This window comes from Puma concolor, chromosome D3 (genome assembly GCF_028749965.1).
Source record: "Puma concolor isolate L17-30 chromosome D3, mPumCon1.1.hap2, whole genome shotgun sequence".
Lineage (NCBI taxonomy): Eukaryota > Metazoa > Chordata > Mammalia > Carnivora > Felidae > Puma > Puma concolor.
This window is the reverse complement of record NC_141678.1, coordinates 56,276,570-56,293,225: the sequence shown is the minus strand read 5'-3', so window position 1 is coordinate 56,293,225 and position 16,656 is coordinate 56,276,570. Positions and strand designations below refer to the sequence as shown.

At 40.3% G+C, this 16,656-nt stretch overlaps 1 protein-coding gene across 2 annotated transcripts in view; it reads right to left on the bottom strand.

The window, feature by feature from the left end:
* DTNA (dystrobrevin alpha) overlaps positions 1-16,656 on the bottom strand; it is a 351,246-nt gene that overhangs the window by 261,763 nt on the left and 72,827 nt on the right. The window lies entirely within an intron of this gene.

Genomic DNA, 16,656 nt, shown 5'->3' with positions numbered 1-16,656 from the left:
ATCTGTGAAATTAAATACAGGAACATACATAATTATAAACAATTCCTCCATATGCAAAATCTATGTATCCTAAAAAGTGAAAATGCATTTCTTTTGTAACTGAAGTTCTGCCTAAACTATCCATTAAACCATAACTCAGCCAAGACAAGAAAATTGTCTTAAAATGATCTCAGCAGTCATTGTGTGTTTGCTTTTGGTTGGAAGGCAATGTAAAATCTGACAGTGATGTCATTTCCCTGTTAAGATGTCACAGTTATTCTTACATGGGCCTAATTTGGGTATTTTGTTATTTGAGGCCAGCTTTGTCTTGAGTCATTTTATGTACTTGTTCTGCTTATACTATGTCCACTAGAGACACTGGCTTTGTAGAAGACATATTTTACCCTATTGCTTCCAGAGTATCCCATCAATATTGAAGCTACCTTCTATTCTTGGAGAGGAGATGCATACATTCTATTATTTCTACAGCTAAAAGAGTTGGCTCTGGGAAAAGAGTCAAAGGTCGTCCTTAGCATCCTTTAATTTCCTTCCACATTTGCCCTCTATGAAGTTTTCCCACCTATGTCCAAAATACTGTGTTATCATCAGTACTGCCTTTAGGTTTAGCCAAGAGATGGGGGAAGGCCCTGCCCTGGGCCTCACACGTCAGAGTTCCTTGCTGCTCAGGTCCTCCTCTGTCTGTGTCTTTCCCCACAGATCTATGAGTTAGAAGCAGAATGAGTGATCCCCCTCTACAGCACGGTTTGGGCCCTGGAGTTCTCTGCCACAAGGCCCTGAGACTGCTTCCATGTCTGCCTTCCCAAGGTGGAACAGTCTCTGGTATGCACACCTCAAAGACTAGGAGTGGATGAAGGATAATTCTTTTGTGTAGGGAGGCGGATGCAGTGAGTCTGAAATAACCCACTACAGAGCTGAAGACCCATAGAAACCTGGATAGATTGATATCAAAAATGGGATTAACCATTCCTTGGAGAGAGAAGAATTCTATAGCTTTTATCACTCCCAGGGCCACAGTGAGAAAAGGAGCCCCCTCAGCACATGGGGGAAGCTGGGGATAGTGTGAACAACCATCCCAACTGTTAACAAACTTTTAACCACTGCAAGTGGGCCAGTATCATAGATTTGAATTTGGAGGGCAACCCAACCGTAGACAGAATCTGTACTTGCCTGCCAACTCTTTCCTGCGGGCTTTCACTGACTGTTTGGGGGTAGCTGAGACAGGCCAGGACAGGGCGGGAGAGCTGACAACGATCTCCTGAAGGTGCAAAAGATCTTCATTCCATTCACTGCAGCAGCTCTGCAATGGCTGGAGGTCAGGGTAACATGGTGGAGAGAGATGTTTTTAGGCCTGGACATCTGAGGACTGGAGTGTGAAAGAGGGAGAGAGATTTCCTGTGGTTCATATATGTTGGATGTTAGGCTATGCATGAAGACATCTCGATGGTATTGCCAAGTTCAGTCTAGCTCTAAGGAAAGTTCTATTTCCTCCCTCAATACGTCTAAAGTCAATGGTGAGTGGCACCTGGGTGGCTCAGTTTGTTGAGTGCCCAACTCTTGATTTCGGCTCAAGACATGATCCTAGGGTCATGGGATCAAGCCCTGCACTGGGTTCCATGCTGAGTGTGGAGCCTGCTTAAGATTCTGTCTCTTTCTCCTCTGCCCCTCTCCCTGGCTCCCGCTCTCTCACTCTAAAAAATAATAAATAAATAAATAAATAAATAAATAAATAAATAAATAAAGTCAATGGTGAGCTGAATTTAACTAGAGCAGTAGCAAAGCTGGGTTCAGATCTAGAACATATTAGATTATTTCAATCCCTTTTTCCACCTCCTTCTCCACACATTAACAGTCTGACTGAGGAAGAAGTGGGCCCTTTTCTCGGAATGTTTATTGTTTACTGCTATGTAAACCATGAAGGCTGATACACAATAAAAAATTATAGAACATGTGAAGAGGCAGAAAATGTGCACCCCCCCAGAAAAAATAAAAAAGCAGGGGCGCCTGGGTGGCTTGGTCGGTTAAGCGTCCAACTTTGGCTCAGGTCATGATCTCACGGTTTGTGAGTTCGAGCCCCGCGTCAGGCTCTGTGCTGACAGCTCAGAGCCTGGAGCCTGTTTCCGATTCTGTGTCTCCCTCTCTCTCTGCCCCTCCCCTGTTCATGCTCTGTCTCTCTCTGTCTCAAAAATAAATAAACGTTAAAAAATTTTTTTTAAAAAAAAGCAAACAACAGAAGCAGACCTACAGATGGTACAGATGTTGAGCTTAGCAGACAAAGATTAAAAAGAAAGCTATGCTAAATATGTTGAAAATATGTCATGGAAAATGCAGGGAGCATGTAACAGTTGGGGAATTTCAGTAGAGATATAGGTACAATCAGAAAGAACCCAATGAAAATGACAAAAATGAAAATTATGGGACCACAAATACAGGATTCATCCAGTGGGCTGAACAGTAGACTGAACCAAGCAAAAGAAAGTATCAGTAAAATTTAAGCTAGGTCAATAAAATCATCCAAATTGAAGCACAAGAGAAAAAAAGAGTGAAGAAAATAGAACAGATAATCTGTGATTGTAACACAATATCAATGGTCTAACATGTGTAATTGGAGCCCCAGAAGGCTATGAAAGAGAGAACGGGGCAGAAGAAATATTTGAAGAGGTATTTTCCAGAACCGAAGGATTTCAATCCGTGTGTGAGAAAAGCTAACTGAAACTCAAATAGGAAAAATGTAACAACAAAGAAAGAAACAAACAAAACAACCAATCATAACAACAATATAGTGAGGCATTTTATAACTAAACTGGTTAAAAACAAAGATAAAGAGTAAAACTTGAAAGCAGCCAAAGAAAAAAGACATATACGGCGAATAACTGTATTTTGATAGAATAGTTTTGAGAATGTCTGACTTTTCATCTAAAACACTGGACTGCCATAAGACAATGTAGTTATCTGCAAAGTGCTGAAGGAAAGTGCCTGTTAGCATGGCCTTCACTATTCGGTAAAAATATCTTTCAATGTGAGAGTGAAATAAGACAGGCAAAAGTTGAGAGAATTCATTTGCAGCAGATATGCACTAAAAGAGATGAGAAAGGAGCTTTTTCAAGGTGAAGGGAAATTATTCCTGATGAAAGCCTGGATCCACACACAGGAATGAAAAGCAGTAGAATGGATAAGTGGATAAGCATTTGGATATGTATTAAAGACTTTTTAAATACTTTACCTATCTATCTATCTATCTATCTATCTATCTATCTATCTATCTATCTACATACAAAAGTTAATGACTATTTTTTTAAATTTTTTTTTCTTAATGTTTTTATTTATTTTTGAGACAGAGAGAGACAGAGCATGAGCAGGGAAGGGGCAAAGAGAGAGGGAGACACAGAATCGGAAGCAGGCTCCAGGCTCTGAGCCATCAGCACAGAGCCCGATGCGGGGCTCAAACTCACAGACTGTGAGATCATGACCTGAGCCGAAGTTGGACACTCAACTGACTGAGCCACCCAGGCGCCCCAGTTAATGACTATTTAAAGCAAAAATAATGCAGTAAAACCTTGGTTTGGAAGCATAATTCATTCCAGAAACATGCTTGTAATCCAAAGTGTTTGTGTATCAAAGTGCATTTCAAGAACCATTGGCTCACTTGTGATCACGTGACATTCGGCATCATATACTACTCGTACTGCAAGACACCACTTGTTTATCAAGTTAAAATTTATTAGAAATGTTTGCTCGTCTTGTGGAACACTCGCAGAACAAGTTACTCACAATCCAAGGTTTTACTGTAATTTATTTACCTATGAGTACTTATTCATTTGCCTGTGAGTGAATAAAATACAAGACAAAAAGGAAACAAAGAAGAGCAAGTGAATACATGGAATTACAATTTTCTAAGTTTCTTAAGATTGTTCTTTTGGTAATGTTTTTTTGAAGGAGACAATGATAAGTTAAAGGTGCATATTGTGTGATCTCAAGATACAATCACTGGGATGAAAAATCATTCCACTAAGGTACTGTGAAAACGAGCAATAGAGGGGATAAAAGGGAATACTAAGATATTTAATTAACTCAGAAGGCAAAAAATAAGGAACACAAGAACAAGAAACAGATGAACCAAACTGAAAACAAGTAACAAGATGGAAGACTTAACCTAACATTATGTTAAATGTAATATAATAACTACTCGATTATCAAACTTAATAAAAAAGCACTACCAAACTACATGTTTTCTAAAAGAAATATGCTTTAAATATAAAAAAAAAACCAGATTTATTGAAAGTAAGTGTACAAAAGGATAAACCATAATAATGGTTTAGGCATTATTATTTCCACTAACAGATTAAGAAACTAAGTGTCAGATTAAATTACTCAGATTACTGGGGTTAATAAATAAGGGTCCATAAATCTGATCTTAATATCTGCCTGATTGTGAAGCCCTAAATTTTTCCCTTGTACTGAGAAATTAAGAGGCTTCCTTTCCAACACAGATTAACCACCTAGAAGTATTTCCTTGGATCTTGAAGACTTGGGCCTGTTGTATTGCAAGGCAAATACTATAGGTATGGAAGTTAGATGGCAGAGAGGAGGAATCTCCTTTTCCTTGTCACCTAATAATGGGCAAGCCTGTACCAGGTTAGACCCTGAAAACATCTAGAAGAAGGAAAGGGAACCTGATGGGAGAGAGAGCTGGGGTGACAGAATCTAGTTATTTCATAATCTCACTTGAGGCTGTAAGACCACGGGGTGCCAGGGCACACTCTAGACCCACATTCCACCCCTGCCAAGTCCGGCACTGAGTTAACTTAATCTCTCTACACCCGGTTTTCATCTGCAAAAAGATGATAATAATATTTCTCTCATAAAATAGCTCTTGTGAGCACTGAATGAGTTATATGTAAAACACTTGGAAAAGTGGCCTAGCACATAGCAAATTCAATTAGAGTTCCTTTAATCATCATCATCACCATCATCACCATCCTTGACAGTAAATATGTGAATCAGAATATTCTCATTTTATACTCATCTTTTACAACAGTGGAAGGTCTGGGGGAAGGTAAGAAAAACAGTAGATTTGAATCACCTAGAGAGTTGGTTTTTTTTGTTTTTTGGTTTTTTTTAATTTTTTTTAATGTTTGTTTATTTTTGAGACTGAGAGAGACAGAGCATGAATGGGGGAGGGGCAGAGAGAGAGGGAGACACAGGATCGGAAGCAGGCTCTAGGCTCTGAGCCATCAGCCCAAAGCCCGACGCAGGGCTCGAACTCACGAACCGTGAGATCGTGACCTGAGCCAAAGTCGGATGCTCAACCGACTGAGCCACCCAGGCGCCCCTAGAGAGTTTTTATAGTAACAAGGTCCAGGCCAAAGTGGACCAGTTTTATCAGTCTAATCAATCTCTGGGGTGGGTTCTGATCATCTATTTGCTTAAAAAGTCCTCCTAGATTTTCATGTGCAGCCAGGGTGGAAAACTCCTGCTCTATATTATCTATTTTTGGTTTTTCTCCTCTAATCTTTCTTATTGGGATTGATATTAAATTTATCAGGTTAGTCTTTAAATGCATACCTGACTGAATTTTCACATGTCTTCAGGAGTTTGCACAAATGCACTTTATTTCACATGAAGTTAGCGATCATGGACATTAGCTGCAAGCTTTTATAATAAAAAGAAAAATGAGTTGGGTGTATCCAAAATTAATAGAAGAAAATCTGATATTAAACTCAACAATTGCTTCGTGACATCTACCATGGCCTGATTCATTTGTGGGGTGTGTGTGTGTGTGTGTGTGTGTGTGTGTGGCCCAGCATTACCTAACTATTTTTGGAATGAGGTAGGATGTATAAAGCATCAGCTGTGTTATAAAACCCACAAAGGCAGAGCGGCACTGAGCAGGAACCTTTGTGGAAAGTCAGAGCCTCGGCATGGTGTAATCCTTTTATTAATTCAAAGTAACAAAGGGATAAAACTCTTGCTAACATCAAAGTGGACACCTATTAAGAGCATCTCGCATTACCTGGCAAATGTGTAACCATTCAGGCTCCCTTATCTGAATTGGGGGCAGACCATTTATAAACTGATTGAGTCAAGTCTCCTTCTGGATGAAAGCACTTTTGAGCCCACAGTGTGAAGGCTGGCAAAACAAAGGAGAATCTATGGTGTTTGTGGTAGTGGTTTTCAACCGTGGCGGTACTTTAGAAACATAGTGGGATTTCATATAAAATACAGGTGCTGGGGCCTCTTACCTAGAGATCCTCGTATAACAGATCTTAAGTGGGGCATAAATTTGGGTGCTTCTACTGTGCAGTTAGGGTTGAGAACCACTGGTGTGGTGGAAAGAACATAAACTTTGCAGACAGTCACAGGCTTGAAAGGTTGCTGTTCTGTTCACTCCATATGGCGTATTGGGGAACTCAGTTAAACTGTATAAACCTCAATTTCCTCATCTGGAAAAAGAACGTAACATAGTATCCTTGCGGGGCTGTTATGAAGACAAGGGGCAATCCACATAAAGTACTTAGCACGGTGCCTGGCACTTGGTAAATACTCGAAGAGCGGTTTTTTAAAAAAGTTTGTATTTATTTATTTTGAGAGAGATAGGGAGGGGCAGAGAGAGAGGGAGAGAGAGAGAAGCCCAGCAGCCTCTGCACTGAGAGCACAGAACCCGACGCGGGGCTCGATCCCACAAGCTGTGAGATTACGACCTGAGCCAAAATCGAGTCAGACGCTTATCCAACTGAGCTACCAGCGCCTCTCAAAGAGGGTTCTGAAACATACCATACCTTTCTCTTTAGTACTCCTCTCTTGTCTATAGGTGTCCTTTACTCTTCCTCTGGAGCCTGCTCAAAGCCTCTTTCCTGGTGTCCCCATATGGCCTTGCCCTCCACAGAGATGCTCGCTATTCTTAACCTTCCTGAACTTCCTTCCTACTTTAACTGTGTCTGGTAACAGGGATTCCCAACCACTAGGATCACCTGCAGGACTTTAAAGATTGCTGATGTCTGATTCCTGCCACCAGCATTTTTTGACCTGTAACCACAGTTGCTAGTCTAATTTCTCCACATGTACAGCAATGCAAATCTGTGCAAATTCCTTGGAAAACTTTTTTTTCAATATTGGAATAAAATCAAAGTAATCAGGGATAAGGAAACATACACAGTAAGCACTTGGTAAGTAACTTATCCATTTATTCCTTCCAGGCAACCATTTATTGGGCTCTTAACTTGTGCTAGGTGTTGTTATAAAAAAGCATTTTAAGACTGTCTCTGTTTTCAGTAAGTATGCAATGTAGTAAAACTGAAAGACATTCGTCGACTTTTTATCGAGTGCTTAGGATATAGCCAGTGATATCTGAGGTGCTGAAGATACAGAAGTGAAAAGGAAATCCATATCCTCAGGGACTAGATTCTAGTGGGGGAAATCAAACAGATGTGGTCTGGGAATTTAGTTTGGGGTTGCAAACACCTGAGGATGCACATGGGGAAGGCTTTCTGAGGAGACGGGAGAACTGATTCTTGAAGAACATGGAGTTAGGCAGGCAGCAAAGGTAACATATGTGTGATGGTTAATTTTATTTGTCAACTTGACTGGGCCATGGGTGTGCAGCTATTTAGCCAAATTTCATTTTAGATGTTTCTATGAGCGTGCTTTTTGTGAACAAGACTTACATTTAAATTGGTGGACTTTGAATACAGCAGATTGTCCTCGAGAATGTGGGTGAACCTCAGTCAATCAGTTGAAGGCCTTTATGGAATAAAGACTGACTTTCTATGAACAGTAGGTAACCTTTGGACTTGAACTTTAATATCAGTTCTTCCTGAGTCTCCAGCCTGCAAGCCTACCCTGGATTTGCCAGCATCTAACCCTGTGAGCTGATTCCTTAAAAAAAAATTCTATATATACATATACACATGCTATATTGGTTCCGTGTCTCTGCAGAACCCTGACAAATAAGGTATGCACTTGAGACAGATGAAACTTTTCCTCTTCTGCTCAAGACTGAAGTCCCACCCTTGACTTCTCACTGTTTCATTAAAAAATAGATGCGGTCCAACATGATTTAACTTCTCTTTCCAGTTGTCTAAAAGATTCCCCTTTTCTTTATTGGGTCACTCCTTTTCGTTTTCAAAGGACAAGTTTTCCATTTCCTTCCTACGGCTAATCTTTCACTTGTGCTCCAGCTCCTTCACGAGCATTCTACGGGAGTGGAGTCCAATAATCATCTCCTCTCTCACAGATGCAGCTTCTTCTCTGCTTTCTCTTGAGTTGTTCTCACACCTTCACAAACTAACACATGTCTACACACATGAAGGTGTGTGTGTGAACGTTCACGTAGTGGCATAACCTCCCAGCAGGCTAGATCCGATGAGGTTAAGAGCCTGCCAAGCTATTTCCCAAGAAGGCAGTGCATCATACGTTGCTTTTCATGGCTGGAATTAATATTCAGGGTCAAAGTTTTGTAGTGGAGGGGACGTGGACTCAGAATAGTAACAGGAGTTTTCTCAGGCCTGTCAGGAGGCTTGATTGACAGTTACGGACATCTTTGAGTAATGAATCAGCATTTGATAAATGATAAAGCATTGTTTTGGAGATAAACTCTGAAAAGGAATAATAAATGGAACCCTTTATGATTATGCATGGAGCAATGTAGGGTTACAGAAAGAAGCAGGGAAAATGAAAGGACAAAAGAGAAGAGGAAAGATCTGGAGACAAAGGGAAGACAAGTGGCACGTAGGAAGCTTGGGTGGGGGTGGGGGGGTGAAAGGAGCCTTGAACAGAAGCACTAAAAGGTTATTTAACCTAAAACCTGGAATGTCCTTTTCTTCATAAAACAACATCACTTACAACCAAATTCCAAAGGAATTCTCTTGTCTTTCTCAAATTTGTAATGACAGATTGCCTCGACAAATTGTAGCACTGTGTGTGTGCGCGTGTGTGCGTGCGCGTGTGCGTGCACACACACGAGCACACACACCACAGCATAAAGTATGGCTTGAGGCTACACTGTGCTGAATTATTGGCAGTAAAAATCTTTGACTTCTGGTAAACTATGAAATCCCATATTTCATTTTTCTTGGCCTTATTTTTGTAAAATTACCCTTCATTTAGCGTGAACAACAAAGAGAGACTCATGGTGAAGGCACCTCACTTTGCAATCTATTACTCACACAGAATATTCCTATTTCTATAGAAACAATAGTTCTTACTTTCCTAACATTTCAAAGAGCATTTTCTTCAGAAAGCAGCATTCATGTAAAGAAAACTGCATAACTGTAACATGCAGGAAAATAACATATAATTGTATCTTCTCAAAAAATAAACCTGCAGAATAAAGAACTTGATAGTGACATTGTAAGTAGGGCAAGGATAAAAGCTTTATAGAGATCAGAATTCTCTCTTGGGTGAAAAGCTTATTAAATTCTAATTAGACACATGTATGTAGTTTGTGAATATAAATTCTAAAGGAGTAGAAAATATATTGCTGGATATTTCTATGCTATGCTGAAGAATCCTTAGAATCATATCTTAATTGAATTTTGTATTGAAATAGCAGATAGGAATAATAAAGGCTAAGATTAAGGCTATGTTTATCTACTGACCCGTTGATGTAAATCCCAAATTTAAGGTTTTAATATCTATCAGTTATTATAGAATGGCATAATAAAATAGCATAAGCAGACTTTGCACATGTTCCAGCTTAATAATTTCTCATTGACCTATATACTTTGTAATTCTGTATTACAAAGCCTAACATGAAATCTTTACAAAACAAAATTTTAAATAATTCCCTTAAGAATCACATCCAAATTCTTACATATTCAATCTGAAAATATGTAACAGTTAAAGAGTTCATTTTAAGTTAAGTTCTTTTGTTTTGCCTGATTTTATTCATTCAAAATTTTTTTTTTAATGTTTATTTATTTTTTGAGAGAGAGGGAGGCAGAGTGCTAGCGGGGGAAGGTCAGAGAAAGAAGGAGACACAGAATCTGAAGCAGGCTCCAGGCTCTGGAGCTGTCAGCGCAGAACCCGATGTGGGGCTCAAACCCACGAACCATGAGATCATAACCTGAGCCAAAGTCGGACACTTAACTGACTGAGCCACCCAGGTGCCCCATATTTTGCCTGATTTTAAAGCTCTGTTTGTGAAGCTAGGGAATGGCAAGTCCATTTTTAGTTTTTGAAGTGAACACACCTGCCATAATCTCAGTTCATAAAGCAGAGAAAATGATTCAAGGCCTTCTAATCACAGTTACCATCTAAAATAACAACATCCAAAAGTCCAAACCTACTCTCCTTCCAAAAATTGTTTTTAATTAGTTAACACAAATGAACTAGAATATAGTTTCTATCGTTATTGCTTCAAGAGGGTTGTGGGGATACTAAGTTACACAGAGAAACCACAGTGTTCAACTATTCCTTAATTTCAATGGAATAATTTTAATTTTCAATGGAATTGAAAAGGCCAAATTTGTGGAATATTGACAATATGCCATGGAAGGGCTTGCTCAGTCTCCTTCCAATAGATGAGATGATAGCCATCAGGATATTTCAGTTACTAACTTAAAAAAAAACCTAGAAAAAAAAAAATTAAAAAAAAAAAGGGGCGCCTGGGTGGCGCAGTCGGTTAAGCGTCCGACTTCAGCCAGGTCACGATCTCGCGGTCCGTGAGTTCGAGCCCCGCGTCGGGCTCTGGGCTGATGGCTCAGAGCCTGGAGCCTGTTTCCGATTCTGTGTCTCCCTCTCTCTCTGCCCCTCCCCCGTTCATGCTCTGTCTCTCTCTGTCCCAAAAATAAATAAACGTTGAAAAAAAAAAAAAAAAAAAAAAAAAACCTAGGGGCGCCTGGGTGGCGCAGTCGGTTAAGCGTCCGACTTTAGCCAGGTCACGATCTCGCGGTCCGTGAGTTCGAGCCCCGCGTCGGGCTCTGGGCTGATGGCTCAGAGCCTGGAGCCTGTTTCCGATTCTGTGTCTCCCTCTCTCTCTGCCCCTCGCCCGTTCATGCTCTGTCTCTCTCTGTCCCAAAAATAAATAAACGTTGAAAAAAAAAAAAAAAACCTAAACTAAATTCATTTAATAGCAGATGTCGTTGTAAAGGAAAAAGCTGATGATGGTAAGGTGTTTTTAAATCTCTAGCATATAAAACTGCAGGGTCCTTTTATTGTAAATATATTTCACACTACTCATCAGGAAGGTCTCTAAGTTGATGTTCTGTATGCCCGACTGATGTTTTATAGTGGATTCAGTGGGATGCCTGAAGAACATTCTTTTACATGGAAGATCAGAGTCAGAATCGCAGTTTGGAATCTGCATTCTCCCACTGTGAATGTGATAAGATGTCCAGCGACGAGCAGAGAGGTTACGAATGGAAGACACCAGCACAGCGGCTCTAATGATCCATAACAACTTGCATGGTCTGTCTCTGGGATCAAAGGAGAGAGGTCACAGACATGTGTCCTCTCATAAAAGTTTTTCACAAGGCTTTCTCTGAAATATGTACATAGTGAGTTGTGGAGGGAAGCCTATCTATTGGTTTAGTTTCATTGTCCATTAGGAAATTAAAAACAAAATGTCTGTCAAACCTTCTACTATTTTTAATCCACTGAAAACTGGCTTCCTAACTTCTGAAATTGCTTAAATCAAAGTTCCCAAATCCAGGCTTTATACCACTTAATCAACTTAATGTCACCTGACACCCTTTTCTTTCCTCCTCCTCCTCCTCCTCCTTCTCCTCCTTCTTCTTCTTCAAGATTCCTTCCTTTCTTGTCTCTTATGCCACCCCTCTATCCTGGCTTCCCTCTTGTTTTTCCAGCAATTCCTTCTCAGTCTTTTCCAAACCCAGTTCCTCAACGATGGACTCTTAGTCCTTGCTTTATTCTTCTCTGTCCTCGCACAGCTTCTCTTGGTAATCTTATCCATTCCTTTGTCCAACCCAGACCTTTCTTCTGATCTCCAGAAGTGTATGTCCACTTGCCAATGAACAGTTTCCTGAGAGTATTTCGCTAATAATCTCACAGTCATGGAGTTCTTGCTACATGCTAGGCATTGTGCTAACTTAAAGGAGAAAAGACATACCTCCATGCCTAAAAGAGAACTCACATATGTCTCTCCTCTCTCCTCTCTCCTCTTACCTGCTCTGCTAGGGAGGTGTCACCGCCTCTGGGTAGCTGCAGTGAGTTGAATGGTGCCCCCCTCCCCCTTACCCCCCCCCCCCAGCAAAGATATGTCTACTTAGAACCTGTTAATGTAATGTTATTTGGAAATAGGGTATTTGTAGATGTAATTCAGTTAAGGATTTTGAGACGAGATCATCCTGAATTAGGAAGGGTCTGAAATCCAGTGACACATGTCCTTATAAGAGACAAGAGAGGAGGGGACAGACACATGAGAAGATGGAGGCAGACTGCAGTGACACAGCCATGAGCCAAGGAATGCCTGGAGCCACGAGAAGCTGGAAAAGCAAGGAAAGATCCACTCCTATAGCCTTCAGAGGGAGTATGGCCCTGCAGGAGGCCTTGATTTTGGACTTCTAGCCTCCAGAACTATGAGAGAATACATTTCTCTTGTTTCAAACCACCAAGTTTGTGGTAATTTGTAACAGCAGCCCTAGGAAACCGATATAGTACCTTTCTTAATTCCCCCCAGTCCAAGTGACCCAATGCGGTATATTTAGGCTGATTTAGAATTGCGTGGTTATTGTCCCTCTTCCCTGTTAGATTACTACTCCTGGAAAGTAGGGCTGAATTTCTTCTCTATCCCTCTATCTTAACACATAGCAGATATGTTGCAAGAATGAAGCAAAGGATTTTTTGTTTGAGTAGTTACTATAGAAATAGCATCAATCTACAAGTGATAAGATAGATCTTGGGGCGCCTGGGTGGCTCAGTCGGTTGAGCAGCCGACTCCTGATTTCGGCTCAGGTCATGATTTCACAGTTCATGAGTTCAAGCCCCGCATCAGGCTCTGTGCTGACAGTGTGGAGCCTGCTTGAGATTTTCTCTCTCTCCTTCTCTCTGCCCCTCCTCTCCTCTTGCTCTCTCTTTCTCTTTCTCTCCAAATAGATAAATGAAACTTAAAAAGGAAAAAAGATAGATCTTTTTCCCTAAGTAGTCTTGCTGAATACCTTCAGATCTGTGTAACATTTATTATGCTATTCCTTTACACAACAATATTTATCACCTACACTAATTTTTATTTTTTTAAAGTTTATTTTGAGAGAGAGAGAGAGATTGAGAGAGAGAGAGAGAGAGAGAGAGAGAGAGAAAGAATCTCAAGCAGTCTCCATAGTGCCAGTGCAGAGCCCAATGGAGGGCTCGAACTCACAAACCATGAGATCATTACCTGAGCCCAAACCAAGAGTTGAACTCTTAACCAACTAAGCCACCCAGGCGCCCCTCACCTACACTGATTTTTAAAAGTAAATTCCAGGCTCCTTAGCGTGGAATTCAAACCACAGTACCACCGTTGTGTTAAAACGTGGAATTAATCTTATTGTGAGGAGAGTAACTGTCTCACAAATATCTCTGAGATCTCTATGCTGGCTCAAAAACTGTCATTAAGAATACTAGAAAACCATGTTGATAAATGGACTAAGAATATTAAAAGTTTTCGGGGAAACTTGAAAATTAACAGGTTCAGAAATGAAAGCTGTAGAAATAAAACATGGAAGAAAGCCCAGGAAAAATCGTGCTCTGAAGCATTTTGTGGTTTTAAAAATATTACATGTAAAGTTGTGTTTTTTTTTAAGATAGATCTTTTAAGTCATTTAAGTTACTACATCAGAGTTGTTAAAAAATATTTTTTATTTTTTATTTTATTTTATTTTATTTTATTTTATTTTATTTTTAATTTTTTTCAACGTTTATTTATTTGTGGGACAGAGAGAGACAGAGCATGAACGGGGGAGGGGCAGAGAGAGAGGGAGACACAGAATCGGAAACAGGCTCCAGGCTCCGAGCCATCCGCCCAGAGCCCGACGCGGGGCTCGAACTCACGGACCGCGAGATCGTGACCTGAGCTGAAGTCGGACGCTTAACCGACTGCGCCACCCAGGCGCTCCAAAAAATATTTTTTAATGTTTATTTATTTTTGAGAGACAGAGAGAGGCCGAGTGGGGGAGGGGCAGAGAGAGAAGAGCTGGCAGCACAGAGCCCTGTGTGGGGCTGGAACTCGCGAACTGTGAGATCATGGCCTGGGCCCAAGTCGGACACTTAACCAACTGCTCCACCCAGGTGGCCCTTGTCTTGTTGTTAAATATTCCTTTTAACTTTTATGACTTTTTAAAATATATATTTGCACGTTAAAATATAGATGCTCTGCTAAGTCATTTGGGTGAAAAAAACACACCAGAGGAGCTCATACGCAGCTATCCACATCAGGTACAGTGAATGCAAATCCATTTCCTTAAGGCAGCCTTCCCTAAATACATCATTCATAATTATGTGTGTTTTGTTTTTAAGACACAAAAGAGCTCTGCGTGGTAAATCTCTATTCTTTATCTCAGATCTACAGCGGGCAGTCACCACACGCACGCACACTGCACTCGCACGTGACTCTGATTAACCCTGCTTGCCGAGGGTCAGCGCATTTATGACACAGCTAAACAGCAACAGAAGGAGGCTCAGATACACTTAATGGTATTAGTTATTTGCATATAAAATGGTCCAATTAAAAGGCTTGGTATGTATCTGAACAAATGAGTATAAAGCAGCTTAAAAAGCATAATCCATGTCAATCGAAAATTTTCCTGAAAGACAGATGGATGAGAGATAATAAGCATAATTTCTAACTAAAAATACACAAAATGAAAGGGTTTTACATTTAATATTCTTCTAGGGGAATTTTTTTTTCTCCAATGGTAAATAAGAACATGACTTTCACAGCTAAAACTAGACTCTTCAAAGATCCTTTGAAAGGGTGGGGAGATGGGTAGAGGAGGAGGGGTAAGAGGGACAGGACAGCCTTCTTTACAGAGCATATTTGTGAGAAGATCTTTATGGACCAAAAACAAGTCAAAGGATACGCACAAAATATAAACTCCATGCAGTCCCCTGCATTAGTCCCTGCACGGCTGCCATGACAACTTAGCAAAAGCTGGTTGGCTTGGAACAGACATTTATTCTACCGTAGGTCAGGAGGCCTAAAGTCCTAAATCAAGGTCAGCAGAGTTGGCTCCTACTGGAGGCTCTGGGGGCGAGTCCACCCATGTCTCTCTCCTAGCAAAGGTATCGCCACCAATCCTTGCTGTTCGTTGGTTTGCGGCAGCAAAACTCCAATCTCTGCCTCCATCTTTGCAGTCTTCTTCCCTGGTGTCTCTCTACATGCCCTTATTATTGTGATTCCAGGAAGTGCAGGAGGGCCCACAGTAATTCACAGTGACCTCATCTTAATTATTATATCTGCAGGACCCTATTTCTAAATAAAGTCACATTCTGAGTTCCAGGGGCGTGTGAATTTGGGAGGTACTGTTCAATCCGGTGTAACCCCTCAGTCTTTGGAGTTTTCACACTTTGTGTTGTAATTCATGAGGTAAATGCCCCATGGTCACAATTGTTTGATGATACAGTTTCTTAGTGTGCGATACGTCCAGGGCCACAGTACCTCACTATTATCAATTTTTCTAGCATTTAACCAATAAATCTGGGGGAGATCTTCAAAGATACTGTAGAATTATCTGTGTACTCTCACATGCATGATTGTCATGGTAACTCTTCTCTCAATCAGTGGTTCTGAATGTTAACTGTGCCTCACTATCACCCGGAGGCTTGTTAAAGTACAGATTTGCTGGACCCCACCCTCCAAGTTAGACATTTGTATTTTTAACAAGTCCCTGGTGATACTGATCCTGACGCACAGGGACCACACTTTGAGATTCACTGCCCTAACTGATCATCAGGTAAGAGTCCCTATTACTCTCAGGAAGGAAGTCTTTTCCTTTATTATTCAGCTCCCTCCTATTATTTTTACTAAAAGTGAATAGAAATAGGGTACAATAGTGAAAAAAAGACAAGGAGGAAGATGCTGGCATGATATGTCTATTATTAACTTCTGACTGATGACAAAGTTTAAGAATAGAATGAGGTGGAATGATTACACCAACCTTTGGCTAGTTTGGGGTTCCTGAAGAATTACAAGGTGTTTTTTTTCTTCATATTTTCTGAATGTAGGTTAGGGTCTCTAAATTTTGGGAGATTTAAGGCAACTTCAGTGGAGAGTAATGAATGTGAAATTACGGACATGGGTATTTTTTTTAATTCAATTATAGGTGTTTGGGGTGTGTGTGTGTGTGTGTGTTTACTTGTGTGTACACTTTTAAAGAAGTTTTTAGCAAGACTATTGCTGCAAAAGGTTTTATTTGAAGAAATGGTTGTTAAATAAATCAGTGTCCTATAATATGGCACAGCAATTAATGGCTTCAAACTGATTTTACAGAAAACACCATAAATATAGCCATATAGCTTTACAATAAGCCCTAATGTATGGGAAAATAAAGAAGTAATATTAACACCTTAGAATACAAATAATGATAATCTAGAGAATAGAAAGGAAAAAATACATGCAATTAACTTTTAATTTGAATTTGCTATAAGTGACTAGTTGCCATGATATAGCATTTAAAAATTTTTCCTGAACGACTATAAGTAGAGAAAAGCAGTTGCAAAAACAAA